This window comes from Microcebus murinus, chromosome 5 (assembly GCF_040939455.1).
Source record: "Microcebus murinus isolate Inina chromosome 5, M.murinus_Inina_mat1.0, whole genome shotgun sequence".
Lineage (NCBI taxonomy): Eukaryota > Metazoa > Chordata > Mammalia > Primates > Cheirogaleidae > Microcebus > Microcebus murinus.
Window position 1 is genome coordinate 107,766,513 of NC_134108.1, and position 13,390 is coordinate 107,779,902.

Genomic DNA, 13,390 nt, shown 5'->3' on the forward strand with positions numbered 1-13,390 from the left:
AAGGAAAATCAGTAAAGAAGCTGTTAGTTAACAAGTGAGCATGCACATAAATTGAGCTCAAACAGACTGGAATTACAAAGTTTGGAAAGTGGTTTGCTCACTTATCTCCCAAGGTTGGTTCAGGAAACTAGCAGCTGCTACTTCCACATCGTTGGCCTTCCTTCCTTTTAGAGCGCCATGGCAATGTTTTGAGAATTGAAGAATGGAGTGATGGTTGTCCAAAAGTCAGAGAAATCAGCTCTGAGACCAGAGAGACCAGAAAACTGAAGAAGTAACAGGCCTTTACTGACTCAGGAGATGATTGCCCGAGAGGGAAGAAAACTGATACCTGAGACATAAGGGGTTTAGTAATGTGACTGCTAAAATAGGAAAAACTACAATGAATCACTCATAAATTTCTGAAATGAAGTTAAAAGAACCTTATACTGTGAAAAAGAATGAAAAATTCGCCAAACATTTCAAGTCAGGTGAATATGTCACATAGGAGAAAATCTAGGTGACTTTGGGTTTGGCGGTAAGTTTTTATATGTATTTTTGTTTTTTTTTTTAAATATGGGACACTTCACGAATTTGGGTGTCATCCTTGCGCAGGGGCCATGCTGATCTTCTCTGTATCGTTCCAATTTTAGTATATGTGCTGCCGAAGCGAGCACTGGTGGTGAGCTTTTAGATACAACACCGAAAGCATGATCCATAAAAGAAAAGGTAGATTAGTTGGACTTCATTAAAGCTGAAAACATCTGCCCTGAGAAAGACATTGTTAGGAGAATGAAAAGACAAGTCACAGACTTGGAGAAAATATTTGCAAAACACGTATCTGATAAAGAACATGTATCTAAAATATATAAAGTACTCTTTAATACTGAACAATAAGAAAATTAAGAACCCAATTAAAAAATGAGCAAAAGATCTGAACAGAAACGTCACCAAAGAAGATATACAGATGGCAATTAAGCATGAAAAATGATCCAGATCCTTTGGAAGACAGTTTGGCAATTTCTTATGAGATTAAACAAAGGCTTACCATATAATCCAGCAATTGTACTTTTATTTACCCAAATAAGTTTAAAAAAAAAAACAACCTATGTGTACTAAAAAGCCTGTACATAAATGTTTATAGCAGCTTTATGCATGATTGCCCCAAACTGGAAGCAGCCAAGATGTCCTTCAACAGATGAAAGGGTAAACAAACTGTAGGGCATCCATACAATGGAATGTTATTCAGTGTCAAAAATAAATAAGCTATCAAGACCCAAACAGAGATGAGGTGGCTCTGTGGCGCAATGGATAGCGCATTGGACTTCTAGTGACGAAAGACCCAAAAAGATATTAAGAAAGTTTAAATGCATTATGTTAAATGAAACAAAACTATGAAAAAGCTACTTACTGTATGATTCTAACTATCTTCTATCCTGGAAAAGGCAAAACTATAGAAACAGTAAAAAGATCAATGGTTTCCATGGTTTCAGGGGAGAGAAGGATGACTAGGTAGAGCATAGGGGATTTTTAGGGTGGCAAAATTATTCTGTATGATCCTGCAATGGTGGGTACATGATATTATGCATTTGTCAAAACCCATAGAACTGTACGACACAAAGAATGAATCCTAATGTAAACTGTGAACTTTTCTTAATAATAAAGTATCAATATTGGTTCATATATTGTAAGAAGTGGACCACACCAATACAATGTGTTTATAATAGGGGAAACTGTGTGGGTAGAAGGATGGGGGGATAGGGGATAAGAAACCCTCTGTACTTTCTGCTCAATTTTTCTGTAGACCTAAAACTTCTCTAAAAAATAAAGTCTATTTTAAAAAATTATTAGCGTACATATCATGTTCTTTGACACAATACAATTGAATTAGAAATGAATAACAAAAGGATAAATTTTAAATCTTAAATGTTTGGAGATGTAAAAGATGATTATAAATAATTTATGGACACCCCAAATCATGATGAAGACTTGAATGAAATGTTTAATACTAAGCAATAATTAATGTGTCACATATTAACTCTTATGGGGTGAGCTTAAAAGTGAATTCATGGCTTTTCATTTATATATTAATATATATATTTATATATTAATTTATATAATAAAAGTGAATTCATGGCTTATTAATTTATATATTAGAAATTATATATATTAGAAAAGGAGAAACACTGAAAATTAATGAGCTAAGCATCCAACTTAAGAAGTTAGAAAAAGGACAGTAGAATAAACCTTAAAAAAGAACCAAAGCTAAGAACACAAACTACCGGTAATAAAAAAAAAAAGAAAACAAAAAATAAATATATAGTAGAAAGAATCAACAAAGCTAAAAGTTGGTTCTCCAAAAAGACTAATAAAATTAAAAAGCTCTGGCAAAGCTTGACTGAAATTGATTGACTGAAAGACAGAGAGAAACTCCCTAGAGCAACATTAGGAGAGAAAAAGAGAGACTTAACTAGAGATAGAGCCGAGATCTAAAAAATCCTAAGAGAAAACTATGAAAATATTTATGTGGATATATAGAAATTTTAGATCATAGACACACACACACACCCTGTGGACACTGAGGGACATTTTTACATATATATATGTAAATATATATACACACAGTGATTCCTTGGTCTCTGCAGAGGATTGGTTCCGGGACCCCTGTGGACACCAAACTCTGTGGATGCTCAAGTCCCTTAGATAAAATTGCACAGTACCTACACACATCCTCCTGTACACTTTAAATCATCTCTAGATTATTTATAATACATAATATCATATAAATGTCATATAAATGTGTTATGCTGTATTTTTAAATATAGTATACTATATTTAAAATATTGTTATACTGTATTTTTAAAATTTGTATTATTTTTTATTGCTGTATCATTATTTTTTGTTGTTGTTGTTGAATGTTTTTGATCTCAGTTGGTTGAATCTGCAGGTGTGGAGCCCATGGATACAGAGGGCCAACTGTATATACGGTTTAGATCATGATATATTTCAACATATAAGTTTAGTCTCTTCTGAGATAAAAGAAGAGTTGAGGCCGGGCGCGGTGGCTCACGCCTGTAATCCTAGCACTCTGGGAGGCCGAGGCGGGTGGATTGCTCGAGGTCAGGAGTTCGAAACCAGCCTGAGCAAGAGCAAGACCCTGTCTCTACTATAAATAGAAAGAAATTAATTGGCCAACTAATATATATACAAAAAAAATTAGCCAGGCATGGTGGCACATGCCTGTAGTCCCAGCTACTCGGGAGGCTGAGTCAGTAGGATCACTTGAGCCCAGGAGTTGGAGGTTGCTGTGAGCTAGGCTGACGCCATGGCACTCACTCTAGCCTGGGCAACAAAGTGAGACTCTGTCTCAAAAAAAGAAGAAGAAGAAGAAGAAGACTTGAATCTTCTTTAAGTCAAAAAACATACCATGTGACAGGGAAAATTGATTCAAACATAACCTAGTAAAATTATTAGACAAAGGATCTTTACCTGCTATCTGAATTAATTGCAGTTCTCTTAGTGTATGCATGTGAAAAATATGATTATTGAAGAGACAAATGGATAGTATCTGTCAATTAGTTTTGGTAAATTGCCGTTTTGTAGGAAATTATATATATTGTAGGAAATTATATATATGTACACATATTCAGTGAGCCCTCCATATCTCTGGGTTCAACCAACTATCTCTACTTTTATTTAACACTGTATTGGGCTGTTTTGAATTGATGTTCAGCGAATACAATCAGGACAGTGCTCCCCAACCCTCCTCCCAATATAATTTCTCCCTGAGGGGTTGGGATGAAGACCTGACCTGAGGGCTCTCTGTCTTAGTGTGTTTGTCCTTCCCAATCACACCCTTCCCTCCCTCTCTCTTTCTCTCTCATACAAACACACACACAGACACGCACACACCCTTTAGTTCATTACTGTGATACAGACTAGGGTGTGGCCTCCGCCCTTCCACAGTGTTCATTATTGGACAGAAAACCCAGGGGATATGAGTTCACAGACCAAACTAAGAGACACTGGAGGAGCACAATAACTTCAAAAGAAAAACAAACAAACAAACAAAAAAAACCATGCCACCATGTGACAGATACCATCAGAAGGAATGTGTTAGAACTTATGAACCAAGAGTTTAGAATAAGCTAATAAATACTAGGTTATTAAGTATGAAATGTCCAATTTCCTTAAGTAGTAAGCTTGACAGTTGATATTTCTGACATTTCTTATTTTATTTTTATTGTGAAGATACATCCTCAGTCTTTCAAATGCACATTTTGGCTTGTGATTATCTTTCCAATTTTTTTAGAGCAATTTTGTGAAACCATGGATAAGTCAAAGATTCATGTTATTTTTGAATACGGGTTCTTTTGTCAAACTAGTGCAGTGCAGACAGCTCAAAATTTCAATAAAGTGTTTGGGAAGGGTGTGACTTAATGAACACAAAGTACATCAATGATTTGAGAAGTTCCATTCTGGTGATTTTAATCTTGAAAATGAGCCACATGGGTGATCTGAGACTAAGGTGGATAACAATGAGATGAAAGCTGTAGTAGAAGAGAATCCATCTCAACCTACGTGTGGATTAGCAGCAAGGTTTGACGTTACTATTCCAACAATATTGGACCCTTTGAAAAAAACTGGCAAGGTACAGAAGCTGGATAGGTGGGTTCTGCATGAATTAAATGAGCGTCAGAAGAGAAACCATCTCAAAGCTTGCCTTTCTTCGCTGCCACGACACAAAGGTGAACCATTTCTACACTGTATTGTTACATGTCATGAAAAATGGATTCTTTCTGACAATCACAAACATTCTTCACAATGGTTGGATAAAGATGAAGTGCCAATACACAAATCAAATATTAATCAAAAGAAGCTAATGGCTGTTCACACAAGCTGCTCATCCACTACAGCTTCATGAAACCTGGTCAATCAATTGCAGACGTCTACAACCAATTGGACAAAATGATGAGGATACTTGTGATTAAGCAGCCAAGATTGGTCAATAGAGACAGGCCAGTCCTCTTGCAAGATAGCACTTGACCACTTGTTACACAAACAATGCTGCTCAAATTACAGCAGCTGGACTTGAAAACTCTCTGTCATCCACCATATTCACCAGACCTTGCACCAACTGACTCCCTCTTCCCCCAGGCTTTGGACCACTTCTTGCAAGGAAAAGTATTTAATTCTCAACAATTTGTAGAAAACACCTTTTACCATTTCATTGCCACTTTCTCTTGAAATAGCTAAGGGAGGATATTAGCAATATGAAAAGTAGAAGAATGAGATCAATATATAGTGCACATATTTAATAATGCATTTTGAAGCTGTTACTAGGCACATACACATTTATGATCGCTATGTCTTCCTGATGAAAACTCTTTTGTCTTATGAACATTCCCATTTATCTCCAGTAACTTCTAGACCTGAAATCTTTCTTGTTGGATTTACTGTAGCCACACAAGCTATCTCATGCTTACTGTTTTCACAGTGTATAATTTTTCATCCTTTTACTTTTAATCTTTCTGTGCCTTTTTGCTTAAATTGCTTCTCATGGAAACAGCATATGGTGTGTCTTATTTTTATATCCTTTCTGGTTATCTCTGCCCTTAATTTGAAGTGTTTAGGTCGTTCACATTTAAGGTGACTATTAAGGAGTGGATTTAGGTTTATTATTTTCTATTTGTTCTGTAACAGAGTAGTCGCCCTTCCTCCCATAGATATGGAAGTGCAAAATTGAGAGTGGGGAATATGTAACGGAGGGAGTGGCCTGGGGAAAAATAGCAAAAGATGATTTTTGTGTCTTTAAAACTTCTCCCACTCTTTTTAGGAACGGAGGCCTGCGTCCCTGCTTGGGGGACAGGTGGTCGGGAAAGGCAGAGGAATGTCTTTTGTTCTTACTGTTACAGGAGATGGCTCAGCTGAACTAATAGCTCCATTCCCCAGTGGCCGGCCTGCAGGGTCTGGGTGGGCCTCCCAGGCAGGCAGAGGCCACAGCCTTTGTCTTCAGCAGAGATGGGATGATTAGAATCATTAACAACAGTAGCCAGGAACTGAGGGAACTCCCTTGAAGAGTTCTGTATTTCTGCTTATGGACAGGAATTTAGATTTTGAGATGATAGAGTCTGCCATTTTCCTCTTTTGCTGGTAAAAGCAAATTTTCCTCTTTTCCTTCTCCTCAACCACTTGTCCTGGTTCTTCTGAGGTGGCCTTGTGGACAAGTGCTGAGCTTTCGGTAACAATGCCACTTACTTTTCTCCTTTCTTGCCTTCATTTAGGTTAATTGAATATTTTGATCATTCTGTTTTAATTCTTCTTTTATATTATTTCATGGTGGTTGCTATAGGGGTTACAATATGCCTCCTAAACTTATGATAGTCTGCTTAGGTTTAATATTGTGACAGATCACATAAAATATCAGAATCTTGCAACAGTACAGTTCCATTTATCCCAACCTGTTTTTCATGCTATTATTTTCATATATATTACATAAATATATGTTATAAACTCCATAATGTAGTAGCATATTCTTCAAATATGCATCTACCTTTTAAAGAAATTATAAGAATATATATCTATATAATTTTATAGAAATTTATATTTTTATAGAAATGTATATATAAATATAGATATATTTCCAAATTTACCCACAGTTTACCATTTCCAATGTTCTCGATTCATTCCTATAGATTTGAATGTCCCTTTGTTGGCGTTTCCTCTCCAAGAACTAGCTGTAACATATCTTGTAGTGCATATCCACTAGCAATAACTTTTCTAGTTTTTTATTTATCTGAAAATATCTCCACTTCATCTTTATTTTTGGAGAATATTTTTACTCTATATACAATTCTGCCCTTAGAGGGTTTTACTTTTAACACATTAAATAGGGCATTCCATTGTCTTCTGGCCTCCATTATTTCTGATGAGAAGTCAACCGATTTTCTACCATTATTTCCTGTATGTACTGTGTTGTTTCTCTTGGTCACTTTCTAGATTTTCTAATTTTTACTGGTTTAATTATGATGTGTTTCAGGAGTTTTCTTTGTATTAAGTTGTTGTTGGTTTGTCGAACTTGGATCTGTAAGTTTATATTTATCTTCAAGCTTGTCAAACTTTTGGCCATTATATCTTTAAATAATTTTCCTGTCTCATTGGTTATCTTTTCTCCTTCTAGGAATTGAATTATGCCTGTGTTAGATGATTTTATATTATCCTACAAGTCACTGAAGCTTTGCTTATTTTTTCAAATTTTTTTTCTGCCTGTTCTTCAGATTGTTATAACTTTTATTGATTTTTATTCAAGTTCAGTCTTTCTTCTTCTATCTTAAATATTCTGTTAAGCCTATCTATTGAGTTTTTAACTTCAGATATTGTGTTTTTTAATTCTAGAATTGCCATTTTTTAATAGTTTGTAGTTTTTCATTGAAACTGCCCATCTGTTCCTTCATTATGAATATATTAATATTTTCTAAGTCCTTAAACATATTTTTATGCTCTGAAATCTTTGTCTACTAATTCCAATATATGAGATACTTCAGGATTGATTTCCACTGCTTTTCTCTTGACTGTGAATCACATTTCCCTGCTTATTTTCAAGTTTAGAATTAGATTTTTTTTATACTAAGCATTGTAGATGATACAATGTAGACAATCTAGATTCTGTTATCTTTCTCTAAAGAGTATTTCTTCCCAGGCAGTTAACTTGGCAGACATAAAATTCCAAATTCTGTGTCCCCTGGAATGGACAACAGCTAAAATTTCTGCTCAGTTCTTTCACCTCCCAGTAGTTTTTGTTTTTGTTTTTTTCGTGCTTGTTTTCTGCTGGGTTCCTTGGAGGTCTCCCTACCCATGTCAGCAGTCAGCCAAGGATTTGATCAGATTTTACATGCACTTTTAAGAAGCCTCTGTGGCTTTTCACTTTCTTAGATTTTCTTTCTAAATCCCATCTCTGACTTGTCAAACCAGTAAGCCTAGAAGCTTTACGCTTCAATTCTGGCCTTCCTATGCTACCAGGTCTGGAAAGTACCCTCAGGCAAAAGCCTTATAAATTGCAAATCTTCCCCACTGCACTTCCCTTCTTTCAGTGGTTGACTTTCCAATAGTTTCTGCCTATTTTTGTTCTCTCCAGTGCCTTCAAATAGTTGTGTTTTTTGTTTTGTCCAGAGTCTGTAATTATTATAATATAATACAAGCTACTCCACCACTATTGGAAGCAGACCTCCAACTTTTGCTCTAAAACACTCAAGTGAAGATGTTGACTTGTCTGAAAATTTGATGAGAAGATCCCAGGTAGAGACATACATTTGGTATTCATCAACAATAGATGGTATGTAAAGCCATGAGAATAGAAGAGGCCATTAAGAGGGGAGCATGAACAGAAAAGGGAATCAAGGACAGAGTCATGGGGACTCCACCATTAGGACCAGGATGAGAAGAGGAGCTGATGGAGGAGACTGAGAAGAAAAAACTGTGCAGTAGGAGGAGGAAAACCTTGGAGGAATTTTTAAAAATTGTCAAAGATTCAGTTTCCATATCTGTGAAATGGGAACAATCATTACCTTGTAATTAGTGGGAAGATTAGAAATGATGTATTTTAAGTACCCAGAAGATATACCTAAAAAAAATATGCAACAAAAGGATAGCTATACTATCCATGAATTATATTTATTGTATTTAGCTTTATTACTCCACGCAAAGAGAATGAATAGAGTCCCCACATTTTTACCAGGGGCAGATGGTGTAGAGATGGAGAAGACAGAGAGGGAGGACGAGGAAGAAGCTGCACGAGAGAGGCAAGGGCCTTTGGGATGCTCATCCAAAGTGGACTCTGGATTGATCGGCGTCCACACGGGTAAGTGAAAACTGCCCCCCACCCCCAGCGTGCCAGGTGTCGGCATGGCTGACATGTGCACTGTCCGGCCGTGGGCAGCTCCTCCAGGTCCTTTCAGGGATACGGACTCAAGCCACACAAAAGGAAGAAAACCTACAAATCAAGTCAAAAGGAAAAGCTTTTTATTGTTATTACTTTATCATATTATGTATTGGATTATACCCAAAGTATAAAATTAACACCCATGAGCCCAAAGATATAAATTATTGTTTTTAAACTCTCATACAGAAATATTTCAAATAATTTATCTTGCTATTCCCTCCTCATGGAAGTAGAGTGTAACTCCCCCTGCTTAAGGATGGGCCGTGCTTAAGGACTTGTTTCCAAAGACTATAGCATGGAAAGGGGAGAAAATACCTTTCCAGGGGAGAAATCTGGCAACCACCTCCTTAGCCTGACAATCAAGGTCGACATCACCAGAGCCAAGCCCTGTTGATGGGACATTCCCTCCATGTGGGTGATGAGATGGCACGGTTTCCCTTTAGTCTTCTTCATCCCAAAAACACACCACCACAGTCTGGGCATGAGGATAACATCAGACAAACCCCAACTGAGGGACGTTTCACAAAATCCCTGACCAGTACTCCTCAAAACTGTCAAGATCATCAAAAACAAGGAAAGTCAGAGAAACTGGTCATGGCCAAGAGGAGGAGCCTATGATGGCTAAATGTGACGTGGCATCCTAGGTGGCATCCTGGAACAGAAAAAGGACCTAGGAAGTAAGTTTTACCTTAGAACTTAAGTAAGAGCTAAGGAAATCTGAACAAAGTATGGATTTTAGTTAATAATAATGTACCAAATTGGTTCGTTAATTGTGAAAAATGTACCGTACTAATGTTAGAGGTTAATAATAGGGAAACTTGGGTGCAGGGTATACAGAAATTCTCTGTATTCTCCTGGCAGCTATTCTATAAATCTGAAATTAAAGGTTTATTTAAAAAAAAAAATATATATATGTATATGTATATATAATCTCTTTTTTTTTTAGACAGAGACTCCCTCTGCTGCCCAGGCTAGAGTGAGTGCCATGGCATCAGCCTAGCTCACAGCAACCTCAAACTCCTGGGCTCAAGCGATCCTCCTGCCTCAGCCTCCGGAGTAGCTGGGACTACAGGCGTGAGCCACCATGCCCGGCTAATTTTTCTATTTTTGGTAGAGACGGGGTCTCGCTCTTGCTCAGGCTGGTCTCAAACTCCTGAGTTCAAACAATCCGCCGGCCTCGGCCTCCCAGAGTGCTAGGGTTACAGGCGTGAGCCACCGTGCCCGGCCTAAAATATATGTATATATAATCTTAATACTGTACACAGAGGTTTTTTGAAATTATTTTATTCCTGGTTCAGAAAGAGGCAGCGGAAGTAATGATTTCGCTGTACAAAAGGGCAGGAAGACAAGCGAGGCCGGCGCCGACAGAGGCGAAAACAAAACCAATGGCCGGGGCTCGAGAGAAGCAGAGAAACCCATATCCCATCCCACCTATTTTTCAAAACGGAAAAGCCTGAGCTTGAACACATTAGACGTAGTCAAACGGTGGGCAACACTGGTTTGAAAAAAGAAAAGAAGGGAGGGAGGGAATGAGGCAGGGAGAGAGAGAGAGAGAATATTTCCATTTATAAAAATTATGCTTATTTAAAACAGCTTTTGGGGACGTTAAGCAGTATTTCACAATACAGACATCTCGCTTTGAGACAGCTTGATTGATTTCCTGATTTCCAGGAAAACTGAGCTATCATCTGATTCCGACTTGGCTGTTTACTGGCATGAATATGCAGTTCTTACAAAACGTGAAATGGCTGCTGAAAAACTGAAATTTAATTCGCTTTGACACATTGATCCAAGTTTTCCCCGCCCCTGTCTCCAAGATGAAGAAAACCAGGGGCGAAACTTTCTTCCGCACCCCGCAAAGAGGAACGTGAAGAATTCTGGAAGATTTCATCTCCTTGGGAATTTTCACACCAGCCAAAGGTCCGGAAGCAGCCCGCCGGGCGCGGGGTTGGCGGGAATGAGCGCGGCTGCTCTGTGCTTGTGTGCTGTCCCCACACAGCTCCACCGCACGCACGCCGAGAGCAGCAGCTGGGTTTGCGGTCCTCGGTCCTCCCAAAGGCGCCGCCGCCGTCCACAGGGGTTTTGAGCGCCTACTGCGACAGCCGCAGCGGCAGTGAAGCACCTGACATCTGGGCACTTCTCACTCGCCAGTCCTGCAAGTACACTCAGCTCTAAGGTCCCATCGTAGAGAAGGAAAATAAGGCTCGGAGGAGTGAACTACCCTGCCCCAAACACCTGGTGTTAATTTTATGTGTCATCTTGGCCAGGCTATGTGCCCAGTTATTTGGTTAAACAATAGTCTAGAAGTTGCCATGAAGAAATTTTGTAGATGTGATTAACATTTATAATTGGCTGACCTTAAGTAAAGCAGATTACCCTCCACAATGTGGGTGGGCCTCATCCAATCAGTTGAAGGCTTTAAGAGCAAAGGCTGAGGTTTCCAGAAGGAATTCTGACTCTAACTATAACATAGATATCCCGCCTGAGTTCCCAGCCTGCCTGGTCTGTCCTGTGAATTTTGGACTCAAGACTGCAACATCGACTGTCATCTGCCTTGCCAGCTGGCAAGCCTGCCCTACAAATTTCAGACTTGCCAATCCTCCACAATCATGTGAGCCAATTCCTTAAAATAAATCTCTCTGTTGATAGATAGATAGGTTTCCATAGGTTCTGTGTATATCCTATTGGTTCTGTTTCTCTGACTGATACACGCATGTGGCTAATAAATGGCAAAGCCAGGACTCAACTCTAGGTATTTTTTGGATACAAAGCTCAGGCTCTTACCTCCACACTCAGCTGCCACCCTAGACCCTACACAAGAGGCTGCAAATACTAGAGTTGTAACACAAGCAAGCGCAGCTAAGACTGGGCAGTGTTCTTACTGTGGAAACTAACACAGCCGGGCAGCTTGTGGCTATCTTAGCTTTTGAACAGGAGATGAGCTACCTCAGCTGCATTCAGAAAGAAGAATCTGGGCTGGGCACAGTAGCTCACACCTGTAATCCTAGCACTCTGGGAGGCCAAGGCAGGAGGATCGCTTGAGCTCCAGAGTTCGAGGACGGCCTGAGCAAGAGCAAGACCCACGTCTGTACTATAAATAGAAAGAAATTTTTCAGCTTCAGGTAGAAAGAAAAAAAAAAAAAAAGAAAGAAATTAGCCAAACAACTAAACATAGAAAAAATTAGCTGGGCTTCGTGGTGCACACCTGTTTAGCTCCAGCTACTGGGGAGGCTGAGGCAGGAGGATCACTTGAGCCCAGGAGTTTGAGGTTGCTATGAGCTAGGCTGACACCCCTGCACTCTCAGGGCAGCAGAGTGAGACTCTTGTCTCAAAAAAAGAAGAAAGAAAGAAAGGAAAGGAAGAAAGAAAGAAAGGAAGGAAGGAAGGAAGGAAGGAAGGAAGGAAGGAAGGAAGGAAGGAAGGAAGGAAGGAAGGAAGGAAGGAAGGAAGGAAGGAAGGAAGGAGAAGGAAAGAAAGAAAGAGAAAGAAAGAAAGAAAGAAAGAAAGAAAGAAAGAAAGAAAGAAAGAAAGAAAGAAAGAAAGAAAGAAAGAAAGAAAGGGAAAGAGAGAAAGAATCTGGCAGCAGAATGGTTAAGGAAAGGGAGAGCCTAGAGGGAGGAAATTATTGTGGAGACTATTTAACGGTACAGGTGTGAAGGGGCGTATTTGGCCGGCATGGAATAGCTGCAAGGATCATTACCACGCAGGGATCCCTAAGACATGGGCTGAACAAGGAAGGAAGGAGGAGTCAGAGGGAGGCCAGCAAGGTGGCCCAGCCGAATGGCCAAGAGAGGGAGGACATCACGGGCTGGAGTCGGGGAGTCTGGTGGGAGAGCTGGCCCAGGGAGTTACCTTAGGAAGGTCAAGTGGGAAGAGATGGGGCGACCCAGTGGAAGGATTCCACAGAAAGCCGATGGAGTCGGATCCAGGCTCCGGAGAGGGGCGGGCAGGCTGGCAGAGAGGGGAAAGCAGCAGACTGCGGACCTGGGACTCCGAGCTAGGTTAGAGGTAGGGAGAAGCCAGACCAGTGGCCAGAACCTCCCTTTGGACAAAGTTCCCAGGTCAGAGGCAACTGTGAGGGAAGGGATTGACGTTTAATTCTGGGCTGGGCATGATCTGGAGGGACACTGAGGGGTGACGGGGAGAGGCCTGGGAGTCCGAGAGCCTCGAGGTTTCCAGGGGAGCAACACGAAGGTACAGCCCGGGGCCACCCGCTTCTGCTTCCTGCTGTGCTCTCTCTGCCTTCGAAGCCACGCGGGTCTGGTCGGGGCACGGAAATGACCCGTAGGACCCAAGGTCATCGTCATTCATTTACTCACAGATACTTGTCCCGACAGGGGCCCACGGTGGGAGGTGGGGAGGGAATGCTGCCCACAGAGGGCCTGGGACACGGGAGGAAGCTACTCGTTCCCGAGGAGGAGGACGGAGAGCTGCTTCCTGGAGGGAGGCCCGAGGTAGAGCCCTGAAGGACGAGGA

The 13,390-nt window shown here is 40.1% G+C and overlaps 1 non-coding gene across 1 annotated transcript; it reads right to left on the reverse strand.

The window, feature by feature from the left end:
* Nucleotides 1-546: 546 nt before the first annotated feature.
* LOC142871190 (U6 spliceosomal RNA) lies at nucleotides 547-653 on the reverse strand. Its single transcript, XR_012919454.1, has one exon. It is a non-coding gene; the product is annotated as a U6 spliceosomal RNA (small nuclear RNA).
* Nucleotides 654-13,390: the final 12,737 nt, after the last annotated feature.